Raw genomic sequence first — 12,187 nt, forward strand, 5'->3', positions numbered from 1 at the left:
CCTGGAGAGAGAGCAGTGGATGGCTGAAATGGAGGATGGGGTGGTACCTGTATTCTAGAACTCATGAAAGTCTCCTGATCAGAGATGGCAGGAGTGATGATACATGGGAGTCATGACTGAAGTAGAAAGGGGATGAGCAATTGAAGTTCTGCATTCTCCCAGACCTGCTCTTTCCCTTGACATCACCACTCCATCTCCTGAACCTGCAGATATACCTGCAGCCATAAATGTATCCCAATGAAGAGAAAAATGTGATGGCCTTTTTTTCTGAAAAAGATAAATGGAGCCTCTGGTGAAAATCAGGTAAGCAATTGCCATGCCCAGACGGCAATCTTCCACTCGTCCCAGACTGACAGCAGCTTCATCCACCCCTCGAAACTCTCCAGTTGACAAACTCCACTCATGTACACAAAATCCCACTCATCTAGCACATTTCCTATTTTAACATGGACAGACAACAAAGGATCACAGACATTTCAGAAAAAATAAGTCATGCAAACATAAGAAAATTTTAAAAGACAAAACCTAGCCTGGCCAGTGTGGCTCAGTGGTTGAACACTAACCCACACACCAAGAGGTTGTCAGTTCAATTACTTATCAGGGCACATGCCCAGGTTATGGGCCCAATCCCCAGTGGGGGGCATGCAGGAGGTGGCCAATTGATGTTCTCTATCATATGTGTTTCTATCTTTCTCTCCCTTTCCCTTCCTCTCTCTAAAAAATCAATTAAAAAAATTAAAAAAAAAAAAAAAGACAAAACCTAACTGGTATCTTCAGAATGACTGAAGACAGTATCAGACTAAAACATGAGGCCATGAAGAAGAAACAATGAAAACAAATGGTAGCTCTTAGAAAGTAAACATATGACTGTTGAAATAAAAAGAATTACATAGGAGGATTAAGAAAATTTCTTAAGCCTGGCCGGTTTTACTCAGTGCTAACTGAGTTGAGGGTTCGATTCCAGTCAAGGGCATGTACCTCAGTTGCGGTTTGGTCCCTGGACCTAGTCAGGGTCATGTGGGAGGCAACCAATCAATCTCTCTCTCCCTCCCTCTCATTCTATCTGAAGATAAATGGAAAAATGTTCTCGGGTGAGGCTTAAAAAAAGAAAAGAAAAAAATCTTTTAAAACAGAGAGGAAAAGGGAGATGAAAAATATGGAAACAAAGAAAGATATAAGGGATCAATGAAACAGGTTTACTATCAAAGTAATAAGAGTTCTAGAAGGACAGAATAGAAAAAATAGATAGGAGAAAATACCAAAGAGATAATAGAAGAAATTTTTCTTGAGCTGAAGAAAGACATGACTTTCAGACTAAAAGGGCCAATTGGATGAATGAAAAACAGTACATCAATAATAATAATAATACCCTTGTGAAATTTCTGAACATCAAGGATAAATGCTTCCAAAAGAACAAATAGGTCACAAATAAACAAAAATTTGCTGTAGAATTTTCATGTGCTATGCGGGATGCTAGAAATCAAGAGAGCAAGGCTTTCTAAGACTTGAGGAAAATTCATTTTGAATACAGAAATTAATATTAGTCAAAGTATTAATCAAGAGTGAAGACCAAAGAAAGCCATTTTTAGGCCAGTCAAGGACTCAGACAGTTTTTCCTACACACCCTTTCTAAAGAAGTTACCCGAGGCCACACTTTATCCTGACAAGGGTCAAAACCAAGAAAAAGGAAAATGTGAACAATAACTATAGCTGGATTCCAAAGAAATAAAAACTCATAATGACCATTGTACAGCAGGGCTGAAAAGCTATCAGGCAAAATCCAAATAGGAAGTATACTCCAAAAAGAATGTCTCTAAGAACAATAACATTGAAAAAGTAAGAAAATAGATAGGATTATGAATTTGGTAAAGCCATGTTCTTTTTCAAACCAGAAAAAAAAACAAAGGCAATCAGAAAGCCCAGGAAAAGCAAAGATGCAAAAATTATATAAGTCATTCATAGTTTATGAAGGAATATGAATGTGACAGGATTTTGAATAATTCGTTGTGTATAAAGAGAATGCATTTGACATTTCTGGTAAGAATATTCTATTTTGAGTGGCCTAGGGGATCATTATCTTGATCCACAAAGAAGAAAATGTAATCACAACATACCGCATAATTCTGCATAAGTATTATAATGCAGTTGCTCTGTGTTTTTCAACTATTGAAATCAACTATTAGAATCAATTATAATTATGACATCTAATCATAAAGAATGGAAGTCTTCACAATAGTGTGGGAAAAGGTGGGAGGGGGGCGGGAGTGGGGAGGAGGGGATCAATGGGGGAAAAATGTGGAACATCTGTAATACATTTTACATCCAACAATAAAGATTTGAAAAACAGTAAAAAAAAAAAAAAAAAGAATGGAAGTCTTCATTATATTAACACAAGAATATATATCTGTGATCAGCCTTATAAAAACCAAGCACACACATGTTAAACCTCAGTTCTCAAACATCTCCCATCTTGAACAATTTGTTTCTCAACCTGACAACCCTTTCATGCTTATACCTGTATGATTAGTCACATGTCTCTCAGGTGACAAACAAAGGAGAGAATGTACTGATATGAGTCAGTTTACTGCTGTTAACATTTCAGGAAATTGTGCTGTATTTTCATGTTTCTTTGCTTTTATTGCTGCTTATTATTATTCAATTTTCATTTTTTCTGTACATTTCATTTCCTTTTTGTTAAATTTTCATTTATATTTCATGACTTTTCTGTTTTTAAAGTGTTTATTTCTAGATTAAACAGTACATCAGACATGTACTGTATATAAGAAAGGTTAAAACAGGAAATCATTTGAGGGTCTGGAACAGAGTAATTTAATTTACACTATTTCTAATGGGAAAAAATGCTTCAGTTTTCAAACCGCTTTCCAGAATAAATTAAGTTCAAGGACTGAGGTCCCAGGGCATATAGTAAAGAGAAATTGTGAGATGGAAGGGGAAGAAGAGGTAGAGGTAAAGATAGGGAGCAGTATTATATGGTTATATGTACTTATATACAAGGCAGTCAAGAGATATAATTTAAAGACAATGCTCAAGGCCTTGGCTGGGTAGCTCGGTTGGTTAGAGCATCATCCCCATATGCCAAGGTTGTGAGTTCATACCCTGGTCAGGGTACATACAAGAATCAGCCAATGAATGCATAAATAAGTGGAAAAACAAATGTCTCTCTCTCTCTTTCTCTCTCTCTCTCACTCTCGCTCTCGCTCTCTCCTTTCCTCTGGCTCTAAAATAAATTTTTTAAAAAGATAATGGTCAAAATATGAGTGTAGGGACATTATTTATAACAGTAATTAATTTAAAAATCCCAAAATAGTAATATAATAATTAAAACATAAATATGAGGATAGAAATAATTAGGTGGGGTCAGTGAGCCAAATCATCATCTATCATGGCAAGAATCAATAAATAATAAGTATGCTAAATCAGAAATTATCCGTTTAAATGTATTATTATTATTTTAAATGCTTTTATTGATGTTTTCAGAGAGAGAGGAAAGGAGAGGGAGATAGAAACATCAATGTGAGAGAGAAACATTGATCGGGCCTCCTGCATGCCCCCTACTGGGGATCCGGCTCGCAACCTGAGCATGTGCCCTGACTCAAAATCAAACTGGGATCTCTCAGTCCATGAGATAATGTTCAATCCATTGAGCCACACCGGCTGGACCTTTTTTTTGTTTTTTATCCTCACTGGAAGATATATTTTTGCATTTATCTTCAGATAGAGCAGAAGAGGGGGGGAGAGAGAGGAACATTGATGTGAGAGAGACACATTGAGTGGTTGCCACCCACACGACCCCAACTGGGGCGGGGACAAACATGCCCTTAGTGGGAACCGAACCTGGGACTCTCTGGTCCACAGGCCAGTACTCTAATCACTGAACCAAACTGGCCATGGCCCGGACCTTTTTTTAAAATAATTTTTTAGATGTTTTTTTAAGTGATTTTTTTAGAGAGGGAAGAAGGGAGAGAGAGAGACAGAAATATTTATATGAGAGAGAAACATCAATTCACTGCCTCTTGCACACCCCCCAACGGGGATCAAGCCTGAAACTGGGCACATGCCCTGACCAAATCGAACTGGGACCTCTCAGTCCATGGGACAATGCTCAGTCCACTGAGCCACACAGGTGGGGCTACTAAGCATATTATTTAGATACAGAGATGTAGTTGATTCCCAGAGGATTTAAAAATAGTTAAATGTAATTGTCCCTGGGGACAAGAAATGGGGATTAAGAAGTGAGGGCAGAGGAGGACTGCTAACCCCTTCTGTAGGATTTGACTTTTCAATCATGTGCCTGTCTTACTTTGATACAATTAAAAAGTTACTTGATGTGAGAGAATTGTTTTCAATAAACAAATATAAATTTAAAAAACCTTTCTGCCAGACTATTCATAAATAAGGCAGTCTCACATTAAACCAAAAATAAATGAAGCTTGTAAAACCTCTCCAACAGTCCTCTGCACCTAAAACAAGTGAATTCCAGACTAATTTTGTGTCTCTGGTCCCAGGGGGAAGATGTGGGGCCTTTCCTGACCATACCCTCTATTCTTATACCTGGCTCTATTATCTTTGCAGCAATTATTCTCTGAAATTACTTCTTCATTCGATCACTTGTTTATTGTCTTTCTCCTCCACTAAACTGAACTTCATGTGGGAAGGAATTTTCATCACTGCTGTATATCTATTACCTAGAATGGTGACTGGCACATAGTAGGTGCTGGATAACCACTAGTAAAATCAGCACATCAATGGAAAGAATGAACAGACAAACAAATTAGGGAAAGAGGTATTGCCTCCAAAATGGAAGCCCATATGAGTTGCAAGAATTTCAGGTAAATATGACTATGACCCTCCCCATCCAATTGTGGAAGGGTAATCCTCGATTTGGGCACCAGAATCTGAACTATCCACATAGATGGCTGTCCATTTTCCAAACTAAATGAGAAACTTAGTATTTTCACTGATTTTCACTGCAACAGCACTCTAAAAGCACCAAACACCCTAATGATTTTAGATTTATCTAGTTTTAAACCCTATCATTCACATAATTTCCATTACCTAAATAACTTATGTGGTCAAGGCTCCTGATGTCAAACAAATCTGAATGGTGTTTTTTCTCATATTTTCCTAGAGGCAATAGATGGAAATGTCAAAGCAATGTGCTTTATAAAAGAATTTTCATGAATTTCAAAAGGTCTGTCTATTGGTTCTATATAGTTTCTCCAAGCAACTAAGATAGGAGGGGTGAGCCTTCATAGCATTGTTAGTGGTGATGATATTATTATTGTTATCATCATCAGATCAACACAATTGACTACTCAGGTACAGGAAGGAAATCCAGGGTTCAATAGCATTATGAGGCCATTTTCTTACCAATGGCCATGTTAGGCTTTCTTAAAAGCACAACATAGACCTCACTGGTTTGGTTCAGTGGTTAGAGCATTGGCCCATGGACCAAAGTGTCATGGATTCTATGTCTGGTCAGTACCTGGGTTGCAGGATCAATTCCTAGCCTTCATCAGGGTCATGGAGGAGGCAACCAATCAATGGGTCTCTCTCACATTGATCTCTCTGTCTCTTTTCCCCTCCCTTCTACTCTATCTAAAAATTAATGGAAAAATATTCTCTGGTGAAGATTAACAACAACAACAACAACGCAATTTTTTGTAAAATGTTTTATTTATTAATTTGTTTTTGTTACAGATGTTTCTCATTTCCCCCCCCTTGATACCCTCCTCCATTTCCCCCCTGTACCATGCCCAGGTTTGTTGTCTATGTTCATTGGTCAAGCATACATGCATGTAAGTTCTGTGGTTTGTCTCTTCACCCCTCCACAAACCACCCCTACTCTTAGGCTTGTCAGTCTGTACACCATCTCTATGTTTCTGGGTTAATTTTGTTCAGTAGTTTGATTGGTTCATTATATTCCACAAATAAGTGAGATCATGTGATATTTGTCTTGCTCTGCTTGGTTTGCTTTGCTTAGCATAATACTCTCCAAGTCCTTCCATGTCATCTCAAAGGATAAAAGATCTTTCTTTCTACATCTGAATAGTATTCCACTGTGTACATGTACCACAGTTTTTCAATCCACTCATCTACTGATGGACACTTGGGTTGTTTCCAGATCTTACATATTGTAACTAGTGCTGCTATGAACATAGAGGTACACATATTCTTTCTGATTGGTGTTTCAGTCTTCTTAGGGTATATTCCTAGAAGTGGGATCACTTGGTCAAATGGCAGCTCAATTTTTAACTTTTTGAGGTAACACCATAGTGTTTTCCACAGTGGTTGTACCAGTCTGCATTCCCACCAGCAGTGTACTAGAGTCCCCTTTTATCCACACCCTCTCCAACACTTGTTGTTTGATGATTTGTTGATGGCGGCAGTTCTGACAGGTCTAAGGTGATAGGTTGTAGTTGTTTTAATTTGCATCTCTCTGATAATTAGTAATGTTGAGCATTTCTTCATATTTCTCTTGGCCATTTGTATGTCCTTTTTGAAGAGGTGTCTATTTTGGTCCTCTGCCCATTTTTTAATTGAGTTCTTTGCCTTCTTTTTGTTGAGTTGTATAAGCACTCTACATATTTTGGAAATAAACCCCTTATCTGATGCATCATTAGTGATTATGCACTCCCATAGTGGGATCCCTTTCTGTTTTGATGGTTGTTTCTTTTGCTGTGCAGAAAATTTTTAGTTTGATGTAGTCCATGTGCTCATTTTTTCCTTTGTTTCTGTTGCCTTAGGCAATGTATCAGTAAAAATTCTACTGCGTATGATGTCCGAAATTTTCTTGCCTAAATTTTCTTCCAGAATTTTTATGGATTCACAGGTCACATTTAAGTCTTTCATCCATTTTGAGTTTATTCTAATGTATGGTGTAAGTTGGTGTTCTAGCTTCATTTTTGCAAGTAGCTGTCCAATTTTCCCAGCACCATTTATTGAATAGACTATCTTGACTCCACTGTATGCTCTTGCCACCTTTGTCAAATACTAATTGAGCATATTTCCTTGGGTCAATTTCTGGGTTCTCTATTCTCTTCCACTGGTCTATATGCCTGTTCTTGTGCCAGTACCAGACTGTTTTGATTACAGTCGCTTAGTAGTATAACCTGATATCTGGTATTGTGATCCCACCTACTTTGTCCATCATTTTCAAGATTGCTGTGGCTATTGGGGGTCTTTTTTGGTTCCATATGAACTTTTGAAGTATTTGTTCTAGTTCTGTGAAATATGTTATTGGTACTTTGATGGGGATTGCATTGAATCTATAGATTGTTTTGGGTAGTATGGACATTTTAATGATGTTAATTCTTCCAATTCATGAACAAGGTATATACTTCCACTTTTTTGTATCTTCCTCTATTTCTTTTTTTCAATGACCTATAGTTTAATGTGAAGAGGTCATTTACTTTTTTGGTTAAGTTTATTCCTAGGTATCTTAATTTTTTTGTCACGATGGTAAATGGGATTGTTTCTTCAGTTTCTCTTTCTGTGAGTTCATCATTGGTGTATAAGAATGCCATTGAAGAGATTCCAAATTGCAGCAGAGGGAATGGAAGCTACACAGACCATCTCCCAGGACTAAACTGGACTTACATTTAAAACACTGACAAATAGACAGGAAAAAGCAACAGAAAAGCAGCTTGCAAGGAAGATATACCCAGGGACTCTGACTCAGTGCTGGTAGGATTCCGAAGGTGTGAGATGGGGGCTGGGAGCCTATGGTCAGCAGCTCAGCAGGGATTTTAGTTGTGAGTAGTGCCCTCGGGTTAAACTCCCAAGCAGCTCCACAGTTCAGAGCCAGGATAGAGGCTAAAATAGCCATAGCCACTCACCATGGGCTCCGGCAGAGGGAGGGCAGACCGGAATGAAACTGTGTGGGGACACTTGGGAGTTGGAGGGTGCTCAGAGCTCTTGCTGAGTTGCAGCAATGCAGGACAGTGGCCATATTGCTTTCTCCCAGGGCTCTGGACAAAGTCAGCAGCTCCTCCCTCAGAATTTAAAACCCACCTGTGAGCCATTGAAATGCAAATTGAGGCTTACTAACAACCAGCATCTGCCCCACCCTCAGGAAATCCCATTATGCTGAGCACCTGAGGGACTTTTTCAATCAACTGACAACCCCAAACTCTTCAAGTAACCTGGACTGCTAACCTCCAGGCAAAAAGCTAGAGTATAACAGTACCATTCTGGGCGAGCAATTCTAACAAGGAAAGTAAGACTTCACAGTGGAGTTTAACATGGGTCCTACCTCGCTCATCAAAACCCAGAAGAGAGAGTCACAAACAGCAGAACACCAGTACCCACAGGGAAAACTTGGAAAACTCCAAAGCCCACTGTAATAGCCCAAATGGTGAAACACATACATAAAAGGCAAATGAACGAACAAGAGACCTCCACGAAGATGAGATCAATGTGGAGAAGTTAGACAAGTTAACAGAGCTAGATTTCAGAGCGATGATCTTCAGGAAGCTCAATAGCATGAGTAAGGACATAAAGACGCTGAAAATAAAACAACTGGAAATTAAAAACCAACAAGAAGAGATCAAGAGTGACATATCAGAAATAAAAAACACATTGGAAGGTCTAAGAGCAGAGTAGAAGAAGCTGAGGATGGGATAAGTGAATTAGAAGAAAAGGTAGAAAAAAATCAGCCAATCAGAAAACAACAACAACAACAAAAAAAACAATTAAAAAACTGGAAGACAGCTTAAGAGAGCTGTGGGACAATTGAAAATGTAATAATATTCGCATCATAGGAGTCCCCGAAGAAGAAAAAAATGAGCAAGGATTAGAGAATATATTCAAAGAAATGGTGACAGAAAACTTCCCTAATTTGGTGAAGGAAGAAGGCATACAAGTTCAAGAAGCACAGAGAGCCCCAAGTAAGAAGAACCCAAACAGGCCCACACCAAGACGCATAGTAATTAAAATGCCAAAAATTAAAGACAAAGAATCCTAAGGGCGGAAAGAAATACGCAACAGGTTACCTACAAAAGAAACCACATAAGGCTCTCAGCTGACTTCTCACAAGAAACACTGTCCACCAGAAGGGAATGGCATGAAGTAATCAAGGTCATGAAAAACCAGGATCTGAATCCAAGACTACTCTACCCAGCAAGGCTGTCACTCAAAATAGAAGGTCAAATAAAGAGCTTCCCAGACAAAAAAGGCTAAGGGAATACATTAGCACCAAACCAGCACTGCAAGAAATATTTAAAAAACTGCTGTAATTAGTAGAAAAAATAGGAAGAAAAATATAAACAAACTAAACAAAAAAGCAATAAATAAGTGCATATGAATAATCACCTTAAATGTAAATGGACTGAATGCTCTAATAAAAAGACACAGAGTAGCTGATTGGATAAGAAAGCATGACTCGCCCTGGCGGGTTTGGCTCAGCGGTTAGAGCATTGGCCTGTGGTCCAGAGAGACCTGGGTTTGGTTCCCGATAAGAGCACATACCTCAGTTGCAGTTTGTCCCCGGCCCTGGTTGGTCGTGTGGGTGTCAGCCACTCGATGTGTCCCTTTCACGTCGATGTTTCTCTCTCTCTCTCTCTCTTCCTCTTTCTCCCTCCCACTCTATCGGAACAAAAAATGGGAAAATGTCCTTGGGTGAGGATAAAAAAAAAAAATAGCATGACTCATCTATATGTTGTTTACAAGAGACCCACCTGACAACAAAAGACTAACATAAGTTGAAAGTGAAGGGTTGGGAAAAAAATCTTCCAAGCAAACGGAAAGCAAAAAAAAAGCTGGGGTAGCAATACTCATATCTGATAAAATAGACTTCAAAATGAAGACCATAACTAGAGACAAAGAAGACCACTACATAATATTGAAAGGATCTATCCAACATGAAGATATGACCTTGATAAACATATATGTAGCTAACACAGGAGAACCAAAATATATTAAAAATCTTCTGGAGGACTTCAAAGGAGAAATCGACAGCAATACAATCATAGCAGGGGACTTCAACACCCCGTTGACAACACTGGATAGATCCTCTAGACAAAAAACTAGCTAGGAAACACAGACTCTAAATGAAGCACTAGAAAAAATGGATTTAATAGATATCTACAGAGAATTACACCCAAAAACTACATAATTCACATTCTTCTAAAGTGCACATGGGACATTCTCAAAGATAGACCACATGATAGGACACAAACTAAATGTCTACAAGTCAAAGAAGACTGAAATCATATCAAGCATCCTCTCAGATCACAATGGCATAAAACTAGAAATCAATTGCAGCAAAGACATTTGAACACATGGAGGCTACATAGCATGTTATTAAACAATGAATGGGTTACAGAGGAGATCAAGGAAGAAATTAAAAACTTCCTGTAGACCAATGAAAATGAACAAACAACAATGCAAAATCTATGGGATACAGCAAAAGCAGTTTTGAGAGGGAAGTTCATAGCACTACAGGCCTACCTCAAGAACCAAGAAAAATTTCTAATTGACTGTCTAACCCCACAACGTAAAGAATTAGAATGCAAACAAAAAGAAAACCCCAGAGCAAGTAGAAGAAAGAAAATAGTAAAGATCAGAGCAGAATTAAATGACATAAAGACCAAAAAAACATTTCAAGAAATCAATGAAACAAAGAGCTGTTTTTTTAAAAAGATAAACAAGATTGATGGACCCTTATCTAGACTCACCAAGAGACAAAGAGAGAGAACCCCAATGCACAAAATCAGAAATGAAAGAGGAGAGGTAACAACTGTCACCACAGAAATACAAAAGATCATTAACAGCTACTGTGAACAATTATATGGCAACAAATTCGACAATCTAAGCAAAATGGACAAATTTATAGAAACACACAGTCTCTCAAAACTGAACTGGGAAGAGATAGAAAACTTGGACAGACCAATAACAACAAAGGAAATTGAAGAGGTAATCAAGACTCTCCCAGCAAAGAAAAGCCCAGGCCCAGATGGCTTCACAGGGGAGTTTTACTGAACATTCAATAAAGAACTAACACCCATTCTCCTCAAACTATTTCAAAAAATTCAAGAGGAAAGAAGATTTCCAAACTCGTTTTATGAGGCCAGCATAATTCTAATTCCAAAACCAGAAAAAGACACTACGAAAAAAGAAAACTACAGGCCAATATCCCTGATGAACATAGACGCCAAAATCCGGATCAAAATACTAGCAAATTGGATCCAGCAATACATCAGAAAAATTATTCACCATGACCAAGTGGGATTGATCCCAGGGAGGAAAGGCAGGTACAATATTCGCAAATCAATAAATGTGATACACCACATAAACAAAGTGAAGAATAAAAACCACATGATCATATCAATAGATGCTGAAAAAGCATTCGACAAAATCCAGAATCCATTTCTGATAAAAAATGCTCAGCAATGTGGGAATAGAGGGATCATATCTCGACAGAATAAAGGCCATATATCAAAGACCTACAGCCAACATCATACTCAATGGGCAGAAATTAAAAATATTTCCCTTAAGAACAGGAACAAGACAGAGATGTCCACTTTCACCACTCTTATTTAACATTGTACTGGAAGTCTTAGCCACAGCTATCAGACATGAAGACATAATAAAAGAGATCCAAATTGGAAAGGAGGAAGTGAAACTGTCATTATTTGCAGATGACATGATAGTATACATAGAAAACCCTAAAGACTCCATCAAAAATCTATTAAACTTAAGAAATGAATTTGGCAAAGTACCAGGGTACAAAATTAACATCTAGAAATTGACGGCATTCTTATATACCAATGATGAACTCACAGAAAGAGAAACTGAAAAAACAATCCCATTTACCAACATGGCAAAAAAATTAAGAGACCTAGGAATAAACTTAACCAAAGAAGTAAAAAACGTATTTGCAGAAAACTACAGGACATTGAAAAAAGAAATAGAAGTAGATATAAAAAGTGGAAGCACATATCTTGTTCATGGATTGGAAGAATTAACCTTACCAAAATGTCCATATTACCCAAAACAATCTATAGATTCAATGCAATCCCCATCAAAATACCAATGACATACTTCACAGAACTAGAAAAAATACTTCAAAAGTTCATATGAAATCAAAAATGACCCCCAATAGCCACAGCAATTTTGATAAAGAAGGACAAAGTAGGTGGGATCACAATACCAGATATCACGTTAT

At 37.9% G+C, this 12,187-nt stretch overlaps 1 protein-coding gene across 1 annotated transcript in view; it reads right to left on the reverse strand.

The window, feature by feature from the left end:
* Positions 1-12,187, reverse strand: part of DZANK1 (double zinc ribbon and ankyrin repeat domains 1) — a 115,089-nt gene that overhangs the window by 1,111 nt on the left and 101,791 nt on the right. The window lies entirely within an intron of this gene.

Source organism: Molossus molossus, unplaced genomic scaffold (assembly GCF_014108415.1).
Source record: "Molossus molossus isolate mMolMol1 unplaced genomic scaffold, mMolMol1.p scaffold_m16_p_6, whole genome shotgun sequence".
Lineage (NCBI taxonomy): Eukaryota > Metazoa > Chordata > Mammalia > Chiroptera > Molossidae > Molossus > Molossus molossus.